The 9,564-nt window shown below is 52.6% G+C and overlaps 1 long non-coding RNA gene across 1 annotated transcript; it reads right to left on the bottom strand.

The window, feature by feature from the left end:
• Positions 1-4,494: 4,494 nt before the first annotated feature.
• On the bottom strand, positions 4,495-8,599 carry LOC145518744 (uncharacterized). Its single transcript, XR_014063243.1, has 2 exons — positions 8,406-8,599; positions 4,495-7,779 (listed from the first exon to the last, which is right to left on the bottom strand). It is a non-coding gene; the product is annotated as an uncharacterized LOC145518744 (long non-coding RNA).
• Between the last annotated feature and the right edge of the window lie 965 nt (positions 8,600-9,564).

The raw sequence follows: 9,564 nt of genomic DNA, 5'->3' as shown, positions 1-9,564 counted from the left end.
CCGCACACAGCACAGACACCCCCCCACACACCCACTTGCCCCCCACACACTGCCCTCCTTCACACACGGTCCTGTGCGCCATCCCCCCCACGCACACACCACGCACGCACGCACCCACCCACCCCCGCCCCTCCCCCCACACACATTATGTTGTCCTTGACCTGGCTGTGTGTCTCCCTGCCTCTGCCTCTGCCCGCCTCCCCTCACACCCGCACCCACAGGCGCACACACCCACGTGGAACCCACACACGGCACAGACACGCCCCCCACACACACTGTGTGGTGTCCCTGTCCCTCACTTTCTCCTTCCCTTCTTCATCGTCCCTCTGCCCCTTCCTCCCCACCTCCAGATTCACAGGACAGGGTGCCTCTAAGGTGCCTCTGCCTGTTAATACACCCTTGACAGGAAGATTTCTACAGTCTGACCCGTCACGCCTGTCACCTGGGGGGGGGGGCGGGGCGGGGCGGGTGCGTGGTCAAGCATCCTTGGTATGCTAGGTAGAGCTTTCTCTGTGGAAGGTGGAAGCAAACGCTGTGTGCCACTTGGGGCATACCTTCCACGGTCCCTAGTGGTTGACACGCCACCCACTTCACTGAGCAAATCCTAGGAGCCTTCACCGAATCTCTTGCAAAATTCTTCAGAACTGTCAGTCTTCCAGTCACCCCCCATCATCATCAGGCGACGTGTAGAGGACCGATGGAAAAACGGGAGGATTGACTTCTTCCATGGGATCGGATGACCTGAGGAGTAGGATGCTCAAATGGATGCCTGACTTCTTGACGAAAATACGTTGGGGCGGGGAGGGGCAGGACGGTCCACTTAGGAGGTCGGGTTGAACGTGTACACATACGACATGTACATCATACAATCCACAAGCACCTACTAGGCAGCACAGGAAATGTAGGCTTCCTACTTTGGATTCACCTCTGAGGGAAAAGAATCTGAAAACCCGAAACGAGCACGACTTTGTAAACCCACTCTATACTTCATTTCTGCCATAAGGGTGGTGTCATCTGCATAGCTGAGGGGATTGCTATTTCTCCCAGCCATTTTGATTCCAGCTTGTGCTTCATCCAGCCCAGCGTGTCTCGTGATGCTGTACTCGGCATATAAGTTAAATAAGCAGGGTGATGATAGAGAGCCTTGATGGACTCCTTACCCTATTTGGAACCAGCCTGTTGTGTTCCATGTCTAGTTCTTACCTGTTGCTTCCTGACCTGCAGAAATACAGATTTCTCACTACTTTTGTTGTTGTTGTTGTGAATTCCCTAACCTGAGTGAAAAGCGCGAGAGACAGAGAGAAGAGGGGGAGGGACAGGCAGACAGGCAGGGGGGAAAAATAATCATAATCATAAAAAAAAAAAAAAAAAGGACCTTACCGTTAACTCTGTTGCTTTCCAGATCCAAAGAGACCACAAAGGACCGGAAAGGACACAATGTTTAAAATGGGAATTGGAAAAGACGGACATCCACTTGGTCGCTTCAAACAATAATGCCCCTGTCAGCAGAATAGAATCGTTTCTCTTTTTCTCTCTACCTGGTCCTTCCAGACTTCAGAAACTCTCAGTGAGGATTCTTCTCTCCTTGGCGAGAGAGTGATTTCCATACGTTCCTTAGGGGCCCAGAGGATGTTTCTGTGAAACGGAGATATCCACTTCTGGATGGGAGATTCCTGGGCCACGTGTGTTTGGTCCTTTGCCTGTGGTGCTTCCCCCGAAAGTGGGACTGGATCCTGAAGTTTTCTGAGTTGCCTCCGATATCGGAAGCTCTGTCAGAGGGGACAACCCTCTCTGGGGGGACATTTGCCACCATCTCTTGCCCTTCTGACGGAGAACTCAAAAGGCCCTGTGCCTGAAGCTCTGCAGATGGAAGCTAGAGTGAAGGAGGAAACAGACAGAGCTAGACTCCATCTTAGGCCAGGCTGCGAACATGAGGCTACACGCACGGTCACCCTCCCAATGGACTCTGAACTTTGTGCCCGGTGTCTATAGAAGGGGCATACCAATGGAAAACCGGACACGCACACACACACACGCAGGCGCCCGCCCGCGCGCGCGCGCGCACACACACACACACACACACCCGGATAAAACAGCCTTTGGGGCTTGTACTTGGACTCTCCGTGGCCTAAAAGAATATGCTAATTATCTCTGTCACAGAACAAAGCCATCAGTTCCATTATGTGTATCAGGATATGACCACAGGCCTGTGAATAAATGTCCACTGTGTATCTCGTCTTATAACACATGAATGATGGGGTTATCGGGATTGTCTTTACCCTTCCTTTGTTTAGGTAAGTCTCAAGGAATTTGGGGTGGTGGGTTCAGACACATACCCCTGAGGTATAAAAGATTTTCACGAATGCTGGTCGGGGTCCTTGGCTAAGAGAAGACTCTGCCTTGGGCCCGCTGGTGTAAGAAACTGCACTCCACTACCTGCATGGTCCTTCTGAGTGAGTTTGTTTCCCAGAACGCGTGGCTACAACAAGAGGACTCGGTGAACATTTCCAACAGAGCTTCCTTGGTGGCTCACACGGTCAAGAGTCTGCCTGCGATGCAGGAGACCCGGGTTCCATCCCCGGGCCAGGAAGGTCTCCTGGAGAAGGGCATGGCAACCCGCTCCAGGACCCGACCCTGACATCTAGAAATCTCCTTGACTGACTCCCCCTGCACCGACTGGTTTCGAATCCGCTCCAGGGATGAACCTGTGTGTTTCCTTGGTTTCCCTACAAGTGCCTCTGAGGAAATACCTGATTGCTTGCACCCCAGGCCTGCTTTCCCAAACCCGTCCATCGACATCACAGCCTCCTGAGAGGAGATATGAGAACTGGTTCACTGAACGGAGGATCTGTGCTCAGAGACTCTTTTCCATGACAGGGAGGCCCGTACTAACTAACCTATTTGGTCCCTCCCTCCTTCCCTCGTTCCTTCCTCCTTTCATTCTGGATTTTCTTTTCTTTTTCTTTCTTTCATTCTTTCTTTCTCTCTCTCTCTCCCCCTCCCTCCCTCCCTGTCTGTCTGTCTGTCTTCCTTTCTTTCTTTCTCTCTCTGTCTCTCTCTCTCTCTTTCTTTCCTTCTCTTTCTTTCTCTCTCTCTCTTTCTTTCTCTCCTTCCTTTTTCTCTTTTTCTCTCACGCACACGTGCCTTCTCTCACGGACACGCGCACATGCACGCATTCACACACACACACAGTCACCAGCTCAGCTTTTCATGGGTTCCAGGCAAGTGTCAGAGGAGGGAACGCCTGGGGTCCGGAGTAGGCCGCCGCCCCCACCCCACCCCACGCACGCACCCCTCCGTGCCCTATGGAGTGTTTTGGATTCAAGTGACTTAAGAACCGGCCAGCGCCAGCGGAACGCTCTGCCCCTCCCTCCTTTTCTGTCTCTCTGAAGGCAGGCAGGAAGGAAAAACGCCTCCCACGGAGGAAGATGTCAAGAGATGATGGCTGCTTCGACGCACGTCCGTGATCCTCACATGCATTAGCGGGGTTTCCTGGGTTACGAAAAGGAGGAGACTCCTTTGGCCTGACCCAAGGCGAGTTTGTCCCTCAGCCTCCCTCCCCACCCCACCCCCAGGCCCATTCCTCCGCGCGGTGCCGAAGGGGCAGCCTCAAGGTGGAGAAATGGGGGTGGGGTCGGGGCGGATCACCATTCAATAGGGAGAAGATCGAGGCAAAGTCCAAAGGCTCTTCCTTGACTGGAAAGCGTTCTGCATTTGAATGAAGCTATCCCACGAGGGGCCCTGCAGGGGGAGGGGAAGGGGAAGGGGAAGGGGAAGGGGGAGGGGGAGGGGGAGGGTGGAGGGTGGCGGTGGGGGTGGGGCCCACAGACAATAGCCCCGGCCAGCGGCCGGCCTTGCCTGGCTGAGGAAGCCCTCTGGCGGCGGCGGGGCCACGCCCCCGACTCCTGCAACTCGATCCCTTCAAGGAAACTTCTGCGGTGATTCCTGTCCAGGGGAATCATCAAAGTTGGCCTGTTTCTGAAAAAGGCCCGAGTCACAGCTGTGACAGATTCTCTGGCTCTCTTGACACATGGATTGACCTGCACCCTCCCACCCTGGCAGATCCTTTGGACACGCCTGAAGAGGTCTTTGGCCTCCGTCAGAAAACAAGCCAAGATAGACACACAAATACGTGCTCGTCTAGTCTTGTTGAACAGGCCGAAAACGATGCATGGCCTTGGATTGGAGAGAAATCTGCTCCTCTCACACGCCCGAAGGCAGGAAGTTCTCAGCGGGACAGAACCTGCCTTCACGTCTCAGCGGGACCACCGGGGACCGTCCCCTGGCCCTCACGCGCCCCCAACCCCTAGACCAGCTGCCCCGACTCCTCTCCCCACCCCCCACCACCCCAGCGCCCAGCCACCGAGGGGGGCCCGGGGAGGGATGGAGGTCTCAGCCGCGGTTCGGAGAGGTCACTTGTGAAACCGCCCTAGCTAGGCCGAGACGCCTAGGAGTAATTTTGTAAAACGTGAAAGATAACACAAAATGGACTGATGACTCTGAGAGAAGAATTGTAATTGGAGGAAATTTCAGGACTGGCTCTGATAGTGCATCCATGAAAAAGTAAAACTCATCCAGAGAGTAGAAAAGTGGTTACTAGGGCTATGGGGAGAGGTTGGTAAAAGGGAACAAATGTTCAGCTATAAGATGAATAGAGTCTGAGGATCTAATGTAAAACATGGCACTCTTTTTGACATGTTTTGTATAAATGAAATCTTATGAAGATAAAAATCTAAGTAGGAAAGATGGAGGGAAGAAAAAAAAACAGAAAGTGAAATATGTGAGGTGATATTAATTAACTGGATGAGGAATCCTTTCACATCGTAAACACGTGAAATCACCACAGTTATATTTCAATTTCTTGCAATTTTGTATGTCAATTGTACCTCAAAAAAGTTGAAATTTTAAAAAAAGATATTACAAGATCTATGAAAAACCGTGAAGATTGTGTCTGGCTTGATAACATTGAGAACCTAGAACTCAGGCGATCCAAAACGTCCCCCTGCCGAGGAGAGTGTTTGTGTCATCGATTACTCAATTCCGAATTATCATATGCTCCAGAATTGTCGGTTGGATGCAAGATTTCAAAGCAGCCACATGCTGGAAAACTTAGTTTTAATGAGTTTAGTTCTATTCTCTCAAAGTGGAGCGCTCTATTTAAAGATGATACTTTACGTGGACTTCCTTGATGTTTCGGACGTTGGATCGGAGACGGATGTAGTGAGATATCATGAAGTAATTCCCTGTTTTTCTGTTTATAATTTCCGCGACATGATCCTTCTAGTTAGTAAGAAGCATTTGTGTTGCCTTGAAGAGAATTAGATTATTATCATAATAATGGAAAGGGAAAGTAGTAGGTTTATGCTTGGCCCTCTTATATTTAAAATATACCTTTTTGGCTAGAGTGTGAGGCACAGGAGATCTAGATCCTGCAATCGAGGAATGAATCTGTGCCCTTTGCAATGGAAGCAAACTGTCTTAATCCCTGGAACCCTAAGGAAGTTCCTCAAAAGAGACGGTTTGCGACTAGGTCAGAAATGATAGTCTTCAAAGGCAATCCCTTTAACTTCAAAGGAACAAAATTTACTGACTGAAGAAAAGCCTCTGGGTAATAAGAATGAGGAGTCTCTGACCTATGAGCGGCACATCAATACTCCTATTGCCGGCAACAGGAGTAAAGAGGACATCCCATGACACAGAATGACCTGTCCCAGGAGAGAAGCCCAGGTTCATTCTGCCTGAGAGGAGAAGGCGGGCCGAGTGATGGTCTGGGAAGGGTTTAGAGACTCAGGGTGAGGGCACATGGCTACGCTTGCTGATGAGGGGTCAGATTCCCGATGAGATGAGACGACACGGCTCACCAGCATGGTGGGGCCGTCAAGAACCCCCTCGAATCTTGCAGACCCTCTGCGACCAATGAGAGAGAGCCAGGCACCGCTGCTCAGGGGGCACAGCTTCTGCTCTGCTCTTGGCAGGTCCCGGTCACCTGCCACCTTCCTGTCTCCAGCAGAGGTAAAGTAAGGCCCAAATGCCGCCTGAGGATCTTTGAGCTCAGAACGGAAACTCCCTTTTTTTCAGTGGCCTGGAGTGTCGTAAGCAATCCAAAGGTGAGCGGAATTAACTGCAAGTAGTCAGAATAATGGTGAGAACAAAAGGAAATGGCAAGTCATTGTTAACAATCTATGTTGGACTTAAAGTTTTGTGAAGAGAGAGACGGAACCTAGCTTCAGAAGGGGAGGGAGGTCCCGCAAGGTCGAATGAGGCCCACTGGTGGCTGGGGACTCATCTGGAGGAACTTCTCTGAAGAAGGGCCTGGGATCCATCTGAAAGCTGGAGTGGGAACCCAGGCCCGGGAGTGAGCGTCCAGAGCTGGAACGAGAGCTCCCGGGAGACTGACTCGAGCGCGGCTGCTTTCCGGGGCACCCACCTCCCCTTCTCCTCAGCTGATGCCCGCAGGCTGGGTAACGGCCCTTGAGGGAGAAGCCTTGGCAGAAGGTCTCCCCACGGAGGGAGCCCATAGGTGTCTCAGTCTGTCAGTGGCAGTTGCTCATTTTCCCGGGCTGCCAGCCCATCTGAGCTGTTTCTGTTGGAGGGAAAATCTGCCTGAAGTTATGCCTGAGGCCTGAGCTCTCTTGTTATCAAATTAGGCGAATATCCCATACATACTGTGAATACCTGGCATACTGCCATGGAATTCCTAAATATCCGTGTGCCGAAAGCTAACTCCGTCCCCACGTGTGCAAGCTAATTCAGCTGAACTCGCTCGTGTCTGACCCGTGTGGTAGTAGTGGTGAGAGCAGGAGTGGATCGGGAGCGAAAGGACCAGGTGGAATTTCTCGATTCAAATCCATGAATCTCTGAGGACTTGGTGAGCACGTTACACTTTAAGTGTCATTCCTGGCCTGAGAGGTAGCACGAACAGTACTTTTCTGACGGCCTCATGGAGACGTGAGACAGGAGTCGAGATCCACAGTATGCAGCGAGCGGTATCTTTGGTTATAGGCAGATCCAGAAAAAGCTATCAGCTCACTGTTGGTTCTTTCAAAGCACGTATTAGCTGTGTGGTTGCCCGATAACGTGAGTGCCGCCCACCTAGACTGTACACGCACCTCACGCACCGAGTATCTGTCGGCCTTGTAGATGAGGAGGTGGCTGAGTGGCGTTTGCGCGAGTGACTGGGTTTGAATCTAGACAGCACCCTTTGCTGTGGGCTTGGTGAAGTGCCGGTCCTCAGCACACAGGATTCTCATCCTTCCTGGCCGGTTTCTGGCGCCTCTCTACTATCTGGGTTCCACCAGCCTCATCTTTAGCAGCACCGGTGTGCTCTTACCACAAACCTCCGAAACAGCACGTTCTTTCAAGGTGCCTCCTCGTCCTTCACCGCTGGTGCTGGGCTCAGACCGTCCCCTGCCCCACGGCCCTTTCCCGGGCCTTTCCTTTTCACTCTCCCGTGGCTAAAGCTCTGACCCGTCCTCCAAGCGCGAGGCCTCTTCTCACTATTTCGCATTCCAGGCAGGCCTACTTATTCTGGGAGTTATTCCCCCTTGATACTTTCTGTCTATAACCAGGACCAGGACCAAGCATACACATCTCTTTCCACGCAACCCCTTCTTGACGCTCAGCTCTGCCGGGCGTGTTGGTGCTGACTCTCGTACGGATGGTGAGTTGACAGGTGACCGGTGACGGGTGAGCTTTGCATGAACCACGTGAAAAGTATGGTTGGCAAGCCTCTGACACAGATTCCCCCATGGGAAATCGTCGTCACCTCCTGAGACAGTCCTGGGAACAAAGGCGATGAACAGAGGATTCAGTGCTTCCGGACAAATCGAGTGCTTGTTGCAGACACAACCTGCCCCAGAGCGTCCAAGATCAAGTGTGAGGAAAGGCCTAGGAGTAGCAGGACCGGGGACTGAACAAGTCGGCTCTGCTCCTCTCCCGGCTGCAGTCCAAAGAAACGCCAAACAGGATGCCTCTTTGTTGCCATCAAGTGTCCAATTCTACACTTTTGTTAACAATGTATATAATGTTAAGGAGCGGGAGAGCCAGCTTTACTGAAACTTGTGGATCATGCACTTCTCATCCCTGCTACTGTTTGATACAATTAGAGTTTAAGAGCAGCCTGTTTTCCAGGAAAGATACTATATAACCAAAAGGTGCGATTTCTAGTGCCACCTTAATTTCCCCAGTCTCTGGGTACGAGAACTGAACCAAATGTTCTCTAGTATATTTTCAGGGACATGACAAGCTATTCAGATCCTTCCTGATAGATGTTCTGAAAAAGAACTACTAGCTGCAAGAACTAAATCTCAGTTTCAACTCCGGTAGAGGAGAAGCTGCGTTGCTGGCAACAGTTAAAAGAAACACTGTATCTTCCCAAGAATAGACTGGGTACCCCCAGCATTTACCTTGAGGCTGCAGCGAGGAAGACTAAGTCTGCCACTGAACTAGGTCCGTTTCTTTGACTTTAACCTTTATACGTGATTCCTGATATCTTCAGTTTCCGTATGCTGCCTGTAGCCCGAGACGTACAGGGCGCACCCCTCGTCAAGGCTCAGATTTCAAGAGTCTAATACATTTCCATTCAGACACAGATAGAAATCTGCAGAAGAGAGAATAATATGTATCTTGTTGGAGCGTTACAGGAATATCACGACATGACACGTGTGGCCCCGCGCGCCCCCAACCACAAGCCCAGATCTCCCGTCTCCCCTCCGAAACCTCCCCCTCCTCCCCCCCATACCCAGCCACCGAGGCGGGGGGGGGGGGCCCGGGGAGGGATGGCGGTCTCGGCCCCGGTTCCGAGAGGTCACTCGTGGAGCCGCCCTAGCTAGGCCGAGACGCCAGATGTGGCTGCCCTGCTGCTTCACGTCCATCTCCGTGAGCCATGCCCAAAAGGCACGTGAAATCATTGAGAGCAAATAGCGCCCCCAGAAAGCGCAAAATGATCCTCCTGAACCCCGCACGGCCGCCATCTTGGTGGATCCACGTTAGAGGTCGTTGGTAGGTATCCCCACTTGATGCCTGAATAGTACTCACGCGGACTCGATTTCTTTTCGCTTTTCCTGGGTGCCCTAGCCAGAGAGATCACGTGGGCCGGAGAGCAAACACGGAACAGAGCAGAGCCCCGAACCACAGCCAAGTCGAGGGCGTGCGGAACCGCAGGAACTCACAGATCCTGTGAGGGGACCCAGATGGGGAAGAAGCGTCCGTGCCGCGCGAGTGGCCGGAGACGTTTCTCCGTGGGATCTCTCGGGATGTCGCAGGGTGCCGGGTGCAGGGGCACCCCGGGAGGCCCGGTCCACCGAAAAGCCCGAAAAGTCTTCATGTGGGGCAGGCCCGCCCGGAATGGTTTCTTGCAGGGCCGGGCGAGGAGAATTCGGGGGCCCATACCTCCAAGCCCCACACTCGTCTTGAGAGGGTTCCACGTGGCATTCTGAAAGGCCGGGCGACGGAGGGAAGGGGTTCGTGGCTGCGGACAACGCCTGGCTGGAGGAATTCTTTGTCTTTGGCGACGGTTCACCCCGTAGGTCAGGTCATGAGGTTCCTCGACACCTTCCGCGGGGC

Source organism: Giraffa tippelskirchi, chromosome 8 (assembly GCF_054371585.1).
Source record: "Giraffa tippelskirchi isolate mGirTip1 chromosome 8, T2T-mGirTip1v1.2.pri, whole genome shotgun sequence".
Lineage (NCBI taxonomy): Eukaryota > Metazoa > Chordata > Mammalia > Artiodactyla > Giraffidae > Giraffa > Giraffa tippelskirchi.
Note: the sequence above shows the minus strand (reverse complement) of the source record. Positions and strands in the feature narration are given on the sequence as shown.